This window comes from Neophocaena asiaeorientalis, unplaced genomic scaffold (assembly GCF_003031525.2).
Source record: "Neophocaena asiaeorientalis asiaeorientalis breed wild unplaced genomic scaffold, Neophocaena_asiaeorientalis_V1.1 scaffold317, whole genome shotgun sequence".
NCBI classification, from domain to species: Eukaryota; Metazoa; Chordata; class Mammalia; order Artiodactyla; family Phocoenidae; genus Neophocaena; species Neophocaena asiaeorientalis.
Window position 1 is genome coordinate 2,138,235 of NW_020173114.1, and position 9,947 is coordinate 2,148,181.

A 9,947-nucleotide genomic window follows, 5' to 3' on the forward strand; every position below is an offset into this window, starting at 1 on the left:
TTTAATGAAACAAGTATCTTTTATAATAATTAGAAAATAAAGATAAGTAAAGATGAAAATGAATAACCCTTCATGGTATTATCTGGGGATGCTCACTACTGGCTTGGCATTCTTGTACTTCCCCAAAACATGGACCCTCTCCTAACATAGGTACAGCTCCTTTTCTACAGAAGTTTAGCCAATTGGACCAGTTTCAAAAGGATTTATTCAGTCAGATAAGAAAGTGATTGGGTGTGCCTGTTTGTTAGTGAGGAAGGAAATGGAACAGCTTAAAAGAGAAAAATGGAGGTGCAGTAGGAAGACGCCCAAGGAAGTCAGGCTGTGAGAACAAAGGAGTCCTCCTCCTTCCTCCTCTTCTCCACCTTCCTCACCATTCTCATTGTCTATGGAAACTTTTCCATAAAAGGCCAGATAGTAAACACTTTAGGATTTGCAGGCCACAGATCTCTGTCACAACTATTCAGCAAAAGTATCTGTAGACAATGGGTAAACAAATGGGTGTGGCTATGTTCCAGTAAGATTTTATTTACAAAAGTAAGCAATAGGGCGGATTTGGCCTATGGGCTATAGTTTGTCCACCCTTGGTTTAGGTAAGTGTGATGCTACTACATGCTAGGGGTTGTCACTGTCTCATGTATCATTGTTTTACAGGCCAAGTGAACTTTGGTCTAAGTCCAAAGTCTCAGGCTGAGTATCTGCTTCTACGGCCATTTGGGTCAAACAGTATCTAACTATCCTTATTGTTTTGGAGCAGAGAGATGGAAAAGGAGTGCGTTTACTGTCCATATGTCTGAGCATCAACCAGGTGAGTTCCTACCTGGGTGCCTGAGCCATGCATCCACATGTCTACATAATTGTCCAACTCCCAACAGCATATCACTGCAAGTAGCTCCTAAACAAGCCAAAGAGAAACAAGTGGTGATAGAATATAGTGAGTGGTAGTGATTAAGAGGCTGGTTTGGTTGTGGGACACCTGGCCAGGTCTACAGGCCTCTGTGAATGAGTGAGGAAGCCTAACATCTGGGTACATGTCAAGGTGACTTCAGCTAGCCTGAGTGGGCTGTGCCTTGGTGAAGGTTATACAGACTTTTCTGCCTGCATTTGCTAGACTGTCCATTTCAAGAACAGATTAAAGAACACAGTTCCCGAGGATGCGGCACAAGGCCAAACCTAAGATATAAAGGCTTGCAGACACTGCCATCATGTGGTAACTCAAAATCATGATCTATCCAGTAACATATGAATGTTCCTGTGAAAAGTACTTCACTGAATTCAATATAAATTCAATATAGAATCTATAGAAATTCAATTATAATAAAGTAGAAATCCATATATACAAATGTATCACATGCATGCAATGATAATTTTGCCTTTATATGTTTCCTAACGTAAACATTGGCTATAATGTAAGTTCTCTAAAGGTTAATTGAAATGAAGAGAGAAGTAGTACGGTCTTAAGCTCCTTTGGAGAAAATGTTTCTACCTGGGTTTTCCCTCTCAGAAAAGAGACTTGGATGCACATAGTTATTTGAGGAGTGATGACAAGAAGCCAGAAGAAGGGAGAAGCGGGGAAAGGGAGAGTAAAAGAGGGAAATGGAAAAGTCAAAAAGGTGAATTATTGAGCTGGTTACCCTTGTGGGAAACTGGAGATCAATCCCAACATGGATATTCTGAAGAACTACTTGGAATGCATTTCAGAAGTGTCCCTTTGAAGGGAAATGTGAGGATTTTCCCAACAACTCATGTTTCCCATTGATTGAGAGTTACCATAGAGGTCTTTAACCCCTCTAAACTTACAGCTGTGAAGAAAAGCCTGAGACAGAATAGATGAAAGACACTGGAGTAGGACATAGAAGTATGCTGACTGGTACCATGAGTGCACTGCTACAGTGGGTTTGAGAATAGAGGCAAGAGACAGAATGAACAGATAATAAGCACTGGAAATACTGAAGCCAAAGAATTGGGAAATACAGTGACCTAATCTGAATAATGTTTTCAGACAAAGTCTTGTACTGGAAACAATTTACAATTCTGGATTTTAAAATGTATCTTTTTAAAAGCAATAAAATTTTTTGGCAAACTAGTAATGAATGACATCATTAGGTCAAATTTCATGGGAAAGTGGGAACTCAAAGAGTTGGGTGGAGCATTAAAGCTGCTTTTTCCTGATAGTGTTTGCCAAACAAGGGAATGTACCATCAGTTTTGAAGGCATTATGAGATTAGGGGCCAGAGATCAAAAGCCAAAGCTTGCCCAAAGAGTATATGAGGCTGTAATATACTACAGTTAACATGGTGACTATAGTTAATAACACTGTATTGTATGTTTGAAAGTTGGTAAGGGAGTAGATCTTAAACGTTCTCATCAAGTGAATAGAATCTGTAATTTTTAAAAGTTCCCAGCAAACAAAAAACAAGAACCAGATGGCTTCACCAGGGAATTCTACCAAACATACAAAGAACTTATACCTATCCTTCTCAAACTCTTCCTAAAGATTGAAGAGGAGGGAACACTCCCAAAGTCATTCTATGAAACCACCATCACCCTGATACTAAAACCAAAAACCCTACAAAAAAAAAAAAAAAAAAAGTACAGGCCCAAACTTCCACAGACAATTTATAGCAGCCAATATGTGTGTAGTTGTAATTGTAAAAAAAAGCCAATACTGTTAGGGTGGACATATACATGGGTTTGAAGCTTACTTCTTTTATTTATCTCTTGGGGGTTATCACATTAATGATCTAATATTTCTGTAATGTTATAACACTGATGAAATATTGTAGATATTTTTTTCTATCTCTCCCCTCTCCTAGACTATTTCCTCAAAGACTGAAGTCACTGTTGTTTACCATGATACATAATATATACTTAATAAATGTTGAATTCTTTATCATCCAAAAAGAGAGTTCTCACTATAAGAAAAAATATTATAGCATTTGTGGCAATGGATGTTATCTAGACTTATTGTGATTATCAATTCACAAATATATGCATATATCAGATTATTATTTTATATACCTGAAAGTAATATAATATTATATGTCAGCTGTATCTCAATTTAAAAAATAACATGAAAATGCGACAAAATATTATAATTCAGAATCAAAAACTGCTAGTCTATGGCTAACAATAAGAAGAATAAAAGGTAAAGAACTTATGCTTTATAACATGATATTGAATCAATTATGATAAGTAAAGGCAATATAATGGAATGGATAATTCTATACTCTTGCCTCTCAAGAACACTGAAGATTAATGAGATGATAACACAGTGCCATTCGACACAAAAGGTGATGAAGCTTCAACGAAAATGTGTCTTTATTAATGAGGAAACATGTTTTGTTTGGACATTAAAAATTCTAAGCTTGGAATTCCCATACTAGATCCCTAGCAAAGTATTCTTGCTGTGACTTTAGATGCTTGCACTTCTGCTTCAAAAGATAATCTCAGATAAGGATGCTCCTTAATCTCTATGAGGCAAATGAATAATTGCCTTTTTCTTAGCTTTATAGAGAATAGTACTGCCTCATCCTTCTGAACATTATCCATTATTTCACAGCTCTTAGAGTCATTAACTAGAAACCCAGCCTCATTTAATGATAAAATTAGAATGGGTTTTATAATGTATAATACTATATATTATATTACATAGAAAACATAATAACAGTTTAGTATATATTAATCACTCACCATATTCCAGGCACTGTGCTAAACTTGTTCAATGTTAGCATATTAAGCATGGTCACGATATACCTCATGTGATCCTCAGTGTGATTGTGTTGTTGATCAATTCATTGCTTCCCAACTCCAAGTCTACCCTTCATTCTGCATTTTGAAAAAACTACAGCTGACCCCTTTAAACATTTTTCCTTTGCAAAATGGCACAAAGTTAAGTTTTGTCAGTATAGGGTGTTAGGAGGACAAAAAAGAGTCTCGTAGAAGACCTCTTTTAGATGTTAAAAGGCTAAATCACTAATTCTTAACATTTGCTGCACATAAACATCAATGGGATGCTCTCTTAAAAATGCTCATATTTCACTTCTGGACTATCACCAGTCTCTGATTTAAAAGGTCTGGATTTTGAGCTGAGCATGAGTGTTTTTTAAGGCCTCTTCCCCAAGTGATACTAATTGCAGTCAAGGATGCAAACACCTGGAGTAAACCTGCAAAGAAGGTGTGAACTAAAAGTAAATCTGCCATCCCTCACTCTCAATGCCTTATGTCCAAGGTTGATTTGCTACATATGGAAAAGAGAAAAAAGAAAAGGAAAAAAAGATCACTGGCTATCACATATATTTGCAGCCTGGGGTTTGTTTTTAAAAGAAGATTTTATTATTCAAATATGGTAAGGCCAACACATCCAGAGATGATTGCCATTGAAAAGACAGTTTGTTGCTTATAGTTCCCATGATGAGAGAATATGCCATGCCATGCATGGCCACACAGTAAAGCATGAGGGTCAGTTAGGAACACAGGGAGCAAGATGAAACATGGGCAAGAGCTTTATTGTGATTTCTGCAAGAAGGAATAGGTATGGCAAACAGGGTTAGGATTGGCTAGTTGGAATAATATCAGTGGGCTCTAGGTTACGGGGGTATCTATAGTTATCTGATATCTGACCCTCAGGTGATTAGGACTGTTATATAGTGGCCAGAGTGCAAGGGCTGATAGAGGAGATGGTTGGAATATGGGCTATGGATTGGTTGATTTGTATGTCAAAAGCATACTTGCAAAGGAGTCAGTCCCTTTCTATCTCTAAGAATTGGTTAGCTCTGGGATGTTCAATCTCTCCAGGGACAGCAAATTCCCAAGATGCCAAAGCATTAAATACAGAAGATAGAAAATATAGTTATTACAGGGTTGCATCTCTTTGATGGTCCAGAAACTCAAGCCAAGATCCTGGCCTGAGGCAATTCTGGACTAGTAATAGTCACAGGTCCCTAAAAATTAAGCTTAAATCCTCCACAAAGGAAGATAACTTTACCCTATTCATCATACAATCCCATCAAGGAATTTTAAAAGAAATTAAACAGAAATAAAGAGAAAAATAATCAAAAAGAAACAATGATCAAACACTCCCCCCACCTCAAAAAACCCACAAGGTGTAAAAAGAGACTAACAAATTTTAAATATTGGAAATATTGAATACAGATTACAAACTCATAGGGTTTCTCCATTTATACATATAAAAGACAAACTTTAAAATATTTACTAGTTACAGGAAACTAGATAAAGTGATGTAGAAGATTTCAAAAGGAATGGAAATTTATTTAAATGAAAAATGGAATAGCTGAAATTTTAAATCCAAAATATATTATTCAAAGCAGATTAGAGACATGAGAAGAAAGAGTTGGTGTACTGGAAGACAGGTCAGAATAAAATATCCTGATGACAGCACCAAGAAGAAGGAAGAGGAAGCAGAGGAGGAGAAAGAGGAGGTGGAGGGGAGGAGACAGAGAAGAAGAAGGAGGAGGAGGAGAAGGAGGAGGAGGAAAAAGAAAAGGAGAAAGAGGAAGAGAAAGAAGAAGAAGAAGAAGGAGGAGGAGGAGGAGGAGGAGGAAGAAGAGGAGGAGGAGGAGGAGAAGAAGAAGAAGAAGAAGAAGGAGAAGAAGGAGGAGGAGGAAGGGGAGGAGGAAAAGGAAAAGGAGCGAGAAAGAGGAAGAGAAAGAAGAAGAAGAAGAAGAAGAAGCAGAAGAAGAAGAAGGAGGAGGAGGAGGAGGAGGAGAAGAAGAAGAAGAAGGAGAAGAAGAAGGAGGAGGAGGAGGAGGGGAAGGAGAAGGAGAAGGAGAAGAAGAAGCAGAAGAGGAAGGGGAGGAGGGGGAAGGGAAAGGAGAAGGAGAAAAAATTTAGAAGAGAAGAGTAGAAGTGAGGAGTCTTGGAGGATAAGGCAAGAAAACCTAAACTACATTAAATGGGTGTTCCAGAACAAAAGTGAGGTAATGCAGAGGCAATATTAAACAAATATTAACAAACAGAAAACAATTAACAAGTGGCTATAATTACACACCTATCAATAATTTCTTTAAATGTAAATGGACTAAATGCTCCAAACAGAAGACATAGAGTGACTGAATGTATAAAAAACAAGACCAATATGTGTTGCCTACAAAAGACTCACTTTGGATCAAGACACACACAGACTGAAAGTGAAGGAATAGGAAAAGATATTCCATGCAAATGGAAACAAAAAAATCTGGATCACAATACTTATATCAGACAAAATAGATTTAAAACAAAGACTGTAAAAAGAGACAAAAAAGGACACTTCATATTTATAAAGCGGTCAATTCAATGAGAGGATTTAACATTTGCAAATATCTATGCACCCAACATAGGAGCACATAAATACATAAAGCAAATATTAACATATATAAAGGGAGAAATTGACAGTAATACAATAATAGTCAAGTACTTTAACACCTCACAGACATTAATGGATAGATCATCCAAACAGAATATCAATAAGGAAACATTGGCCTTAAACAACACTTTAGACTAAATGAACACTTTAGACCAGATGTACATAGAACATTCCACCCCAAAACAGCAGAATACATATTCTTTTCAAGTGCATATGAAGCACTCTCCAGGATAGGTCACATGTTAGGCCACAGAACAAATCTCAATAAATTTAAGAAGGTTGAAATTATATCAAGCTTCTTTTAGGATCACAAAGGTATGAAACTAGAAATCAATTACAAAAAGAAAAATGGAAAAAAAACACAAACATGTGGAGACTAAACAGCATACTTCTAAAAACTCAATGGCTCGGGACTTCCCTGTTGGCTCAATGGTTAAGAATCACCTGCCAATGCAGGGGACACGGGTTTGAGCCCTGGTCTGGGAAGATCCCACATGCCACAGAGCAACTAAGCTCATGCGCCAAAACTACTGAGCCCATGTGCCACAACTACTGAATCTCATGCTCCTAGAGCCCATGCTCTGCCACAAGAGAAGCCACCACAATGAGAAACCTGTGCACTGCAACGAAGCATAGTCCTCACTCACCGCAACTAGAGAAAGCCCATGCACAGCAGTGAAGACCCAACGCAGCCATAAATAAATAAACAAATAAATAAATTTAAAAGTGTGTTATGAAAAAAAAACTCAATGGCTCAACAAAGAAATCAAAGAGGAAATTAAAAAGTACCTTGAGACAAATGAAAATGGAAGCACAACATTCCAAAATCTATGGGGTTTGGCAAAAGCAGTTCGAAAAGAAAAGTTCATGGTGATACAGGTCTACCTCAGAAAACAAGAAAAATCTCAAATAAACAATCTAACCTTATACCTAAAGGAACTTTAAAAAGTAGAGAATAACAAAGCCCAAAGTTAGTAAAAAGGAGGAAATAATATTACATGATGCTATATATAGAAAATTCTAAAGACTCCACAAAAAATTATTAGAATTGATAAATAAACTCAGTAAAGTTGCAGGATGCAAACTCAATATACAGAAATCTCTTGTGTTTCTATACACTAATAATAAACTAAGAGAAATTAAGAAACACAACCCCATTTACAGCTGCATCAAAAGAATAATATATCTAGGAATAAATCTAACTAAGGAGGTAAAAGATCTGTTCTCTGCAAGCCATAAGATATTGATGAAAGAAATTGAAGACAATATAAATAAATGTAAAGATATACCACAGTCATGGATTGGAAGAATTAATATTGTTGAAATATCCATACTACCCAAAGCAATCTACAAATTCAATTCAATCCTTATCAAAGTACCTATAGCATTTTTTATAGATCTGGAACAAATAATCCTAAAATTTGTATGGAACCACAAAAGACCTCAATAGCCAAAGCAATCTTAAGAAAAAACAAAACTGAGGTATCACACATCCTGTTATCAAAACTACACTACCAAGATGTAGTTGTTTTGTTGTTTTGTGGCCTAACATGTGATCTATCCTGGAGAATGCTCCATGTGCACTTGAAAAGAATATGTATTCTGCTGTTTTGTGGTGGAATGTTCTATGTACATCTGGTCTAAAGTGTTCATCTAGTCTAATCAAAACTATATGGTATTGACACAAAAACAGACATATAGATCAATGAACAGAATAGAGAGCCCAGAAATAAACCCACACTTATATGGTTAATTGATTTACAATCAAGGAGGCAAGAATAAACAGTAGGGAAAAGACAGTCTCTTCAATAAATGTTGTTGGGAAAACTGAACAGGTACATTAAAAGGAATCAAACTGGACCACTTTTTTTACAATATATATAAATAAACTCAAAATGGATTAAATACTTAAATGTAAAATCTGAAAGCATAAAACTCCTAGAAGAAAACATCAGGAGTATGCTCTCTGACATTGGTCTTAGAGATATTTGGGGCAGGTGGGGGGTGTTTGTCTTCTCAGGCAAGGGAAACAAAAGCAAAAAAAAAAAAAAGGGGGGGGACTACATCAAACTAAAAAGCTTTTGCACAACAAAGGAAACCATCAACAAAAGCAGAAAGCAATCTACTGAATGGGAGAAGGTATTTGCAAATTATATATTCAATAAGTGGTCAATATCAAATATATATAAAGAACTCATACAACTCAATACCAAAAAAATAAACAATCCAATTGAAAAATGGCAGAGGACCAAATACACATTTTTCATAGGAAGACATAGAGATGGCTAACAGACAGATCAGAAGATGCTCGACATCACTAATCATCAGGGAAATGCAAATCAAAACCAAAATGAGATATAACCTCACAACTGTCAGAGTGGCTATTCATGGCTATTATCAAAAAGACAACAAACAACAAGTGTTGGTGAGGATGTAGAGAAAAGGAAACATTCGTGGACTGTTGGTGGCAATGTAAATTGGTGCAGCCACTGTGGAAAACAGAAAGGAGTTTTCTCAAAAATTTAAAAATAAAACTAACGTACAATCTAGAAATTCCACTTCTGGATATCTATCCAAATAAGACAAAAACACTAATTTGAAAAGATATGTGCTCCCCTATGTTCATTGCATCATTATGTACAGTAGCCAAGATATGGAAGCAACATAAGTGTCCATCAACAGATGAATGAACAAAGAAGATATGGTATACATATACAATGGAATATTTCCCAACCATTAAAAAAGAATGAGATGTTGCCATTTGAGACAACATGGATGGACCTAGAGACTATTATGCTCAGTGAAATAAGTCAGGTGGAGAAAGCAAATACCATATGATTTCACTTATATGTGGAATCTAAAACACAAAACAAATGAACACACAAAACAAAACTGAAACAGACTCATAGATACAGAGAACAAACTGGTGGTCACTAGAACTGAAGGGAGTGTGGGTTGGGCCAAATAAGTGAAGGGAATTAAGAAGTACAAACTTCCAGTTATAAAATAAATAAGTGAGGGGGATGTAACATACAGCATAGTGAATATAGCCAATAATATTGTAATCACTTTGTATGGTGACAAATAGACTTATCATAGGGATTAACCTGTAATGTATATAAATGTTGAATCACTATGTTGTACACTTGAAACTAATATAATATTTTATGTAAACTATACCTCAGTTTTTTAAAATTTAAAAACAGAAGTATTGGTGGATATTTTCCAGAAATATTGAAAGGAAACCAAACCACAGATTCAAGACCAATTACTCAATGAAAAAAGTTTCCAAAAATATCCATATAGACACAACATGGTGAAACTGCAGAACCACAAGGACAAAAGTAAATCTTTAAATTAGGTGGTAGAACAAGTAAGCATAAAATCAACAAGGATATAAAGGACTCGGCATCACTATCAAATCTACCAGACATATGTAGAGCACTCTTCCCGACAGCAGCAAAACATACACTCTTCAAAAACACACCTGAAACATTCTTCAAGACAGACCATATACAAGACTATAAAACAAACCTCATACATTTTAAAGGATTGAAATCATGTAAACTATATTCCCCAAACACAA